Source organism: Amblyomma maculatum, chromosome 7, assembly GCF_055883805.1.
Source record: "Amblyomma maculatum isolate TAMU_Amacu chromosome 7, ASM5588380v1, whole genome shotgun sequence".
Classification (NCBI taxonomy): Eukaryota; Metazoa; Arthropoda; class Arachnida; order Ixodida; family Ixodidae; genus Amblyomma; species Amblyomma maculatum.
Window position 1 is genome coordinate 109329335 of NC_139350.1, and position 8715 is coordinate 109338049.

At 51.5% G+C, this 8715-nt stretch overlaps 1 non-coding gene across 1 annotated transcript; it reads left to right on the top strand.

The window, feature by feature from the left end:
- The first annotated feature begins 4010 nt into the window (after positions 1-4010).
- On the top strand, positions 4011-4174 carry LOC146184395 (U1 spliceosomal RNA). Its single transcript, XR_014709028.1, has one exon. It is a non-coding gene; the product is annotated as a U1 spliceosomal RNA (small nuclear RNA).
- Positions 4175-8715: the final 4541 nt, after the last annotated feature.

Below are 8715 nucleotides of genomic sequence, written 5' to 3' on the forward strand. Positions count from 1 at the left end.
GAAGGTCCTTGTGCAAAAAGGCCTTATAGGACTTAAAGAAAAAAAAAAAAACACAAACAGAATAATGATAATAAAAAAAAAAAATGGAACTGGTGCTATGCGGGGAATAGCGCGGGAGTGGCACACTGAATTGGTGAGAGTTGCTGGCAATAATTTGCGCACTAGGGGAAGATGGAAAGTGTTCACAGTTTTGCACTTATAGTCCACTGTCCCGTAGGAATAACAGGAGCACTTTTAGGGCACTTTGCACTTTGTGGGGAGGGCCAGACGGGTGAAGGATCTCACATGTGTTAGCACAGGGAAGTCCAAGATTTCGGTAACCTTCCCGAAGGAGGTGTCGCGGTTGCGAGTACACAGGGCACATACACAGAACGTGTTCGAGTGTTTCTGCGTCACCGCACGACGCATACAGGGGAGACATTCCTCGTAGTCGGCTAGCGCGCACACCGGTCCAAACACATCCGATGCGGAGGCGCAACAGCAGAACATAGTCTCTCCGGGCGAAGAGGCGAGTATTAACTGCACGGAAGGGGTGGCCGCTGGCGATGCGAGGGTCAGGGTGGTGGGAAATGGTGTGTCGCGCGATTGCAAGACGAGCACAGTCATATGTAGTGTTGTCCGCGCACATGGGAACGGACGGGTGGTGGGCTGATCGAGCGAGCTCATCAGCAAGTTCGTTGCCCCCTATCCCACAGTGCGATGGGATCCATTGTAGGACTGTATCGCAGCCGGATTCGGCGAGGCGTTGGAAGTTGCGTGCGCATACTTGCAGTAGGCGAGGTCCTTTGCTAGGCTGCGCAAGGGCCTGAAGCGCTGCCCTCGAATCGGTGAGAATGGCAGCATTTTTAATTTCAGGGCTTTCCAGGAGCAGGGTGGCTGCCAGATTGAGTGCAGCTATCTCAGCTGTTTGTGACGAGGAAGGGAAGTGTAGCCTGCATAATTTAGAGGTGTCCAAGTCGGGAATCACACATGCGGCAGCTGCGGATTTTTCTTGCTGACGGACTGACCCATCAGTAAAGATGAGGGTTCGGTGACGAAAATCCGTGTGAATTTTGGATGCGGCCTCTTGCTGAAGGGCGCATACGGGCGTGTTTCGTTTGCTCTTCACCCCTGGGAGACCCTGATAGATGCGGGGCGGGCAGATTTCATGTGGGGGTTGTGGAGCAGCAAGGGGCGGTGGAGAGGGGCCCAGTATCTCACGGAAGAGGCACATGACACGACCGATGCGTGTGTTAGGTTTGGCTGAAATTCTGCGAAGAAGTTCAGAGCCATCTTGTGCTCGGTGAAGCCGCTCGATGTGGTTGAGGGCAGTTTTGAGTGCTCTTAGTGAGAGGGGGATGTTGCGGGTTTCTGCATAGGTCGCTGCCACCTGAGATCCGTTGGGGAGACCATATATGTGTCGTATGGCGTTCCTATGGCATGTGTCCAGCCTTTTCCATTGGAGTGGGCTGAGGCTGAGCAGGGGAAGGGCATACAATGCTCTGGCTGAGGCGATCGCTTCATGGATTCTTGCACAGAGCGGGGGAGAGGCTCCTTCACCTTTGGCAAGGAGACGAAGCGCTAGTTTACCTATGCGCTTGGTGTCTGCGCACACTTTATCCACCGCAAGGCGCCAGGTGATGCGGGCATCAATTTTGAGGCCGAGGTAAACAACCGTTGTGCGCCAAGGCAGGGGGGTTCCGTCCAGGCGAAGAGGGCGTGTTTTGTTGCGGGCTGCAGCACCACGGGGATGGTAGAGCAGGGCTTCAGTTTTTTCGGCCGACACTGCGAGGCCGACACTGCGAATAAACGCGGTGACAGCATCGAGCGCACGCTGAAGGTCGCGAAGCGATGAGGCGTTGCTGCGGGTTGTTGATGAGGCGAACAGGGCAACATCGTCCGCATATACACACACACGCGCAAACTCGCGCTCAGCACGGGGGAGACACAAGGGTAGTTGGGCCAGCACGATGTTGAATAGGAAAGGGCTCAGCACACTTCCCTGAGGGACACCGCATGGCACTGGACGGGGGGCACTACAGGTGTTGCCCACCTTCACGGAGAGTGTTCGCTCGCTGAGGAACGCACTGACGAAGTTCAGGAGGCGGCCGGTGGCACCAATGTTTTTTAGCGCGTCGATCACTGCCCAGTGAGGAAGACAATCGAAGGCGCTTCTGATGTCGAGCAGGATGAGGTATCCCACTTGGCTGGTGTTGCGGGCGTTTTCAAGGGTGCTGACAACATCCGCAATGCAGTCAGCAGTTGCTCGTAAGGGGCGAAAACCACTCTGCTGAGGCGCCAAGCACCCGCTTTCCGTAGCAAGCCACTCCAGTCTGCGAACTCTCTGAACTCTCGCGAATACTCTGACTCTGAACCGCGCCGTAAGGGAAGGGAGGAAGGTGGGAGTGAAAGTGGAATGAGAGAAAGGGGAGCCGTTGTGGAGGGCTACGGAGTAATTTCGACCACCTGAGGATCTTTAACGTGCGCTGACATCGCACCAGCACACGGACGCCACTTCGTTTTGCCTCCATCGAAAAACGCAGCCGCCGTGGTCGGGTTCGGACCCGGGAACTCCGGCACAGTAGTCGGGCGCGTCTTACCACTGCATCACTCACTCACGGCGGGGGCCGTCTACGCCACGTGGTTTATTAGATTTGTTTAAACTGATAGGAATTATATTCGGAGCGAAGCGAAATACACGAAGATTTGCATGTGCTTTTTGTTAAATTGCCGAAATTAGGGTACTGTTTAGTATAGTACGAGAGACGCAGAATGCTCTAATTTCATTCGAAATAGTAATTGTCGTCTAAGCCAAGTGGTTTATAAGGAAAAACAAAAAACAAGTAAGCACGTATGCGTGCCACCTCCACAAGCTGCGTTGCCTGCTCGATTTCTGACGCTGCTTTCCCCACGTAGTCTTTGTACACTGTCTCCGAGTATGAAAGGGAACTATCAGTTTGCTCAAAAAGACGGTTCGTTTTATTTTCTCAAGTAAAGGCGAAAATTACTTTTGGACGTTACATTTATAATCAATAAAACACACAAAAAAGTATACTTGACACATAAACGACAGAGGAACGGGTAACTTAATGAATGGCATAACTTTGCTGCTTTTCATATTGAACAACCCTACGCAGACCGTGAGGGTTAACTTTTTCATATTTGCGCTATGTAAAGCAAGGCGAGGGTCGTGGATGAGCAAACAGGTCAGTGCGTTGAAAAGAAACAGGTAGAAAGGTGGTGAAATGAATTGAAAAAAAAAAAGAAAAAAAAAAACACGGCAGGTATAGAAAGCACGTTAAATCCTAGGACACTTAATGTATGTTAGCACGAAGAGGGAAATGGAGGTAGGGCGTGGTTAGCGGAATATCGGGAAGGAATACGGGACCTCTACAAAGAATGTGCGCAAAAAAAAAAGACAAGGAAAAAAGTTCGAAAGAAAAAGCCCGGAAAAGAGTAAAAAAAAAGAAAAAACTGCTGAGAGGGCGAGGATTGTAGCCGTGACGCAGGTTCAACGTTACCCTTGTCAAGTGATAGTCCCGTGGCACACTACTACAATGCGATCGGAGTCCGTGACGCCACTTGCGAGACTCACGGGAATGGTTTCTTGCCGGAAACGCGCGAATCGCTGGGACTTTCTCCGGTACGAACTGCTTGGGGGCACGAACTCTGCACGCTCAATCGCTCAATACGCTGCAGTGCATTGCCGCAGTAGAGGAATGCGAGAAGTTGGAAGGCTGGTGAGGTGGCGCCACCACCCGTTAAACATGTCTATTAGCAACACTGAGACATACGCCAGCGTGTTGTGCGAGTTTGTAGCCTATTTTGTGCACATATAATGGTCAGTAGGCTTCTACAAAATAGTTTTGAATTAACAGCTTGAGAGTTCGCAAGAAAACATTTGTTATTCTCCGGGTGGACAAGCAACACGGAGCAGGGAGAGGCACGTTCTTTTATTTCCCAACGGTCGTAACTTGAGCAGAAGGCGGTGTCTCTGTAGGTTGCCTCCGCGGCAGAGACGTCGTCCAAGCATACTTACCTGGTGCCGAGGCTACCGTGATCAGCAAGGCGGTGCCTCCAGGGAGAGGTGCGGGCATTGCACTACGCTCGTGCTGACCCCTGCCACTACCCCAAACTGGGGCAGATGGGGCATGCAATTTTTGGTAGTGGGGGACTGCGTTCGCGCTTTCCCCCTCGCTATACCATCAAAAGTCAGATTTTATAACTCATCGGCGGCTGTTTTGGTGCTGCTCCGTTGCAGGCACTTCGGTAATGCGAGGTCGTTCGCTTAAGGAGAGTTTAGTTACGTAATAATTCAGATCATAAATAGACAAACCTCGTGGAATGCACAGGTTTGCTTAGTAAGAAATGACCTTCAGCAGTCTATTTCGGATATTAAGTATCAGGGGAATCCCTCCTCTCCTCTATCATTTGCCTCTTATCGGCGTTAATTAGTCGCACTTTATCCGCCTAGAGCAAGTTTGTAGGTACACCATCGCTACTGTCGCTGGAAGAAAAAGGCGCAGTATCTGTCACACTTGCTCTGTGTGACAGATAATAATAATGAGATTCTTGTTGAGGGGGGAAGAGAAGGGGGGGGGGGATTACACGGCCCTATAACTGTCTCCTGTACTTGCAGGGATACACCGCTACGGGGCCGAGTAGAGGGTAAGGGGGAATGAAAGAGGGGAGAGGAAGGGGGAGCGAAAGCGTTGTCGTTGGTAGTCAATGTCGAGGACCCCTGGAGAAAAATGCCAAACATGGAAGGGCAAACACTCGTACAACAAGGATTGGTGGATTTTGAAGCGGGGACGTGCCGCGCAAAGGAGAAAGCCTTCATGACATATGTAGAGATAATTATGAGGTTTAAAGAAAGGGAAAAAAAAAAAAAAGAAAATCTGATAGGGAGATTTGGAATGTCATGGATGCTTATGCTAGCAGTTGGATGCGCGCGGTGGGAGGAGTGGGGCCTTGCAGAAGGGGCAAAGAGCCTTGTGGGATAATATAGGAGGAGATAAGATAATAATAATAATAAAAAATAATAATAATAATAAAAAAAAAGTAGTCTGAGGGCATATTTGAAATGCGACAGATAGGCTGGGAAGGAAGGGCCTTTGCAGAGGTTGCATGGGACCTTATGGGATATATAAAGGAAGAATTGATGATAATAAACACCACAAAAAAAAAAAAAGAAGAGGGAGAAAAAAAAAAAGTCTGAGGGGATTATTTGAAATGCAGGAGATAGGGCCTTTGCAGAAGGTGGATGGGACCTTATGGAATATGTAACGGAGCAATTGATGATACTAAACAGACAAAAGAAAAAAAAAAAAAAGAAGAGAGGGAAAAAAAAAGTAGTCTGAGGGCATTAGTTGAAATGCAACAGATAGGCTGTGAAGGAAGGGCCTTTGCAGAGGGTGGATGGGACCTTATGGGATATATAAAGGAAGAATTGATGATAATAAACACCACAAAAAAAAAAATAATAAGTGGAGGGAGAAAAAAAAAAAAAAGTAGTCTGAGGGGATTATTTGAGATGGAGGAGATAGGGCCTTTGCAGAAGGTGGATGGGACCTTATGGAATATGTAACGGAGCAATTGATGATACTAAACAGACAAAAGAAAAAAAAAAAAAAGAAGAGAGGGAAAAAAAAAGTAGTCTGAGGGCATTAGTTGAAATGCAACAGATAGGCTGTGAAGGAAGGGCCTTTGCAGAGGGTGGATGGGACCTTATGGGATATATAAAGGAAGAATTGATGATAATAAACACCACAAAAAAAAAAAAATAATAAGTGGAGGGAGAAAAAAAAAAAAAAGTAGTCTGAGGGGATTATTTGAGATGGAGGAGATAGGGCCTTTGCAGAAGGTGCATGGGACCTTATGGAATATGTAACGGAGGAATTGATAATGATAAACACACACACACAGAAAAAAAAAAAAGATTCTGTGGGCATTACATAAATTGGTAGAGATAAAAGTTAGACGATTTGCGGGCAGTTGGTTGCGCGCAGGAGTGAGAGAAGGTCCTTGTGCAAAAAGGCCTTATAGGACTTAAAGAAAAAAAAAAAAACACAAACAGAATAATGATAATAAAAAAAAAATGGAACTGGTGCTATGCGGGGAATAGCGCGGGAGTGGCACACTGAATTGGTGAGAGTTGCTGGCAATAATTTGCGCACTAGGGGAAGATGGAAAGTGTTCACAGTTTTGCACTTATAGTCCACTGTCCCGTAGGAATAACAGGAGCACTTTTAGGGCACTTTGCACTTTGTGGGGAGGGCCAGACGGGTGAAGGATCTCACATGTGTTAGCACAGGGAAGTCCAAGATTTCGGTAACCTTCCCGAAGGAGGTGTCGCGGTTGCGAGTACACAGGGCACATACACAGAACGTGTTCGAGTGTTTCTGCGTCACCGCACGACGCATACAGGGGAGACATTCCTCGTAGTCGGCTAGCGCGCACACCGGTCCAAACACATCCGATGCGGAGGCGCAACAGCAGAACATAGTCTCTCCGGGCGAAGAGGCGAGTATTAACTGCACGGAAGGGGTGGCCGCTGGCGATGCGAGGGTCAGGGTGGTGGGAAATGGTGTGCGCGCGATTGCAAGACGAGCACAGTCATATGTAGTGTTGTCCGCGCACATGGGAACGGACGGGTGGTGGGCTGATCGAGCGAGCTCATCAGCAAGTTCGTTGCCCCCTATCCCACAGTGCGATGGGATCCATTGTAGGACTGTATCGCAGCCGGATTCGGCGAGGCGTTGGAAGTTGCGTGCGCATACTTGCAGTAGGCGAGGTCCTTTGCTAGGCTGCGCAAGGGCCTGAAGCGCTGCCCTCGAATCGGTGAGAATGGCAGCATTTTTAATTTCAGGGCTTTCCAGGAGCAGGGTGGCTGCCAGATTGAGTGCAGCTATCTCAGCTGTTTGTGACGAGGAAGGGAAGTGTAGCCTGCATAATTTAGAGGTGTCCAAGTCGGGAATCACACATGCGGCAGCTGCGGATTTTTCTTGCTGACGGACTGACCCATCAGTAAAGATGAGGGTTCGGTGACGAAAATCCGTGTGAATTTTGGATGCGGCCTCTTGCTGAAGGGCGCATACGGGCGTGTTTCGTTTGCTCTTCACCCCTGGGAGACCCTGATAGATGCGGGGCGGGCAGATTTCATGTGGGGGTTGTGGAGCAGCAAGGGGCGGTGGAGAGGGGCCCAGTATCTCACGGAAGAGGCACATGACACGACCGATGCGTGTGTTAGGTTTGGCTGAAATTCTGCGAAGAAGTTCAGAGCCATCTTGTGCTCGGTGAAGCCGCTCGATGTGGTTGAGGGCAGTTTTGAGTGCTCTTAGTGAGAGGGGGATGTTGCGGGTTTCTGCATAGGTCGCTGCCACCTGAGATCCGTTGGGGAGACCATATATGTGTCGTATGGCGTTCCTATGGCATGTGTCCAGCCTTTTCCATTGGAGTGGGCTGAGGCTGAGCAGGGGAAGGGCATACAATGCTCTGGCTGAGGCGATCGCTTCATGGATTCTTGCACAGAGCGGGGGAGAGGCTCCTTCACCTTTGGCAAGGAGACGAAGCGCTAGTTTACCTATGCGCTTGGTGTCTGCGCACACTTTATCCACCGCAAGGCGCCAGGTGATGCGGGCATCAATTTTGAGGCCGAGGTAAACAACCGTTGTGCGCCAAGGCAGGGGGGTTCCGTCCAGGCGAAGAGGGCGTGTTTTGTTGCGGGCTGCAGCACCACGGGGATGGTAGAGCAGGGCTTCAGTTTTTTCGGCCGACACTGCGAGGCCGACACTGCGAATAAACGCGGTGACAGCATCGAGCGCACGCTGAAGGTCGCGAAGCGATGAGGCGTTGCTGCGGGTTGTTGATGAGGCGAACAGGGCAACATCGTCCGCATATACACACACACGCGCAAACTCGCGCTCAGCACGGGGGAGACACAAGGGTAGTTGGGCCAGCACGATGTTGAATAGGAAAGGGCTCAGCACACTTCCCTGAGGGACACCGCATGGCACTGGACGGGGGGCACTACAGGTGTTGCCCACCTTCACGGAGAGTGTTCGCTCGCTGAGGAACGCACTGACGAAGTTCAGGAGGCGGCCGGTGGCACCAATGTTTTTTAGCGCGTCGATCACTGCCCAGTGAGGAAGACAATCGAAGGCGCTTCTGATGTCGAGCAGGATGAGGTATCCCACTTGGCTGGTGTTGCGGGCGTTTTCAAGGGTGCTGACAACATCCGCAATGCTGCTGCTGCTGCTGCTGCTGCTGCTGCTGCTGCTGCTGCTGCTGCTGCTGCTGCTGCTGCTGCTGCTGCTGCTGCTGCTGCTGCTGCTGCTGCTGCTGCTGCTGCTGCTGCTGCTGCTGCTGCTGCTGCTGCTGCTGCTGCTGCTGCTGCTGCTGCTGCTGCTGCTGCTGCTGCTGCTGCTGCTGCTGCTGCTGCTGCTGCTGCTGCTGCTGCTGCTGCTGCTGCTGCTGCTGCTGCTGCTGCTGCTGCTGCTGCTGCTGCTGCTGCTGCTGCTGCTGCTGCTGCTGCTGCTGCTGCTGCTGCTGCTGCTGCTGCTGCTGCTGCTGCTGCTGCTGCTGCTGCTGCTGCTGCTGCTGCTGCTGCTGCTGCTGCTGCTGCTGCTGCTGCTGCTGCTGCTGCTGCTGCTGCTGCTGCTGCTGCTGCTGCTGCTGCTGCTGCTGCTGCTGCTGCTGCTGCTGCTGCTGCTGCTGCTGCTGCTGCTGCTGCTGCTG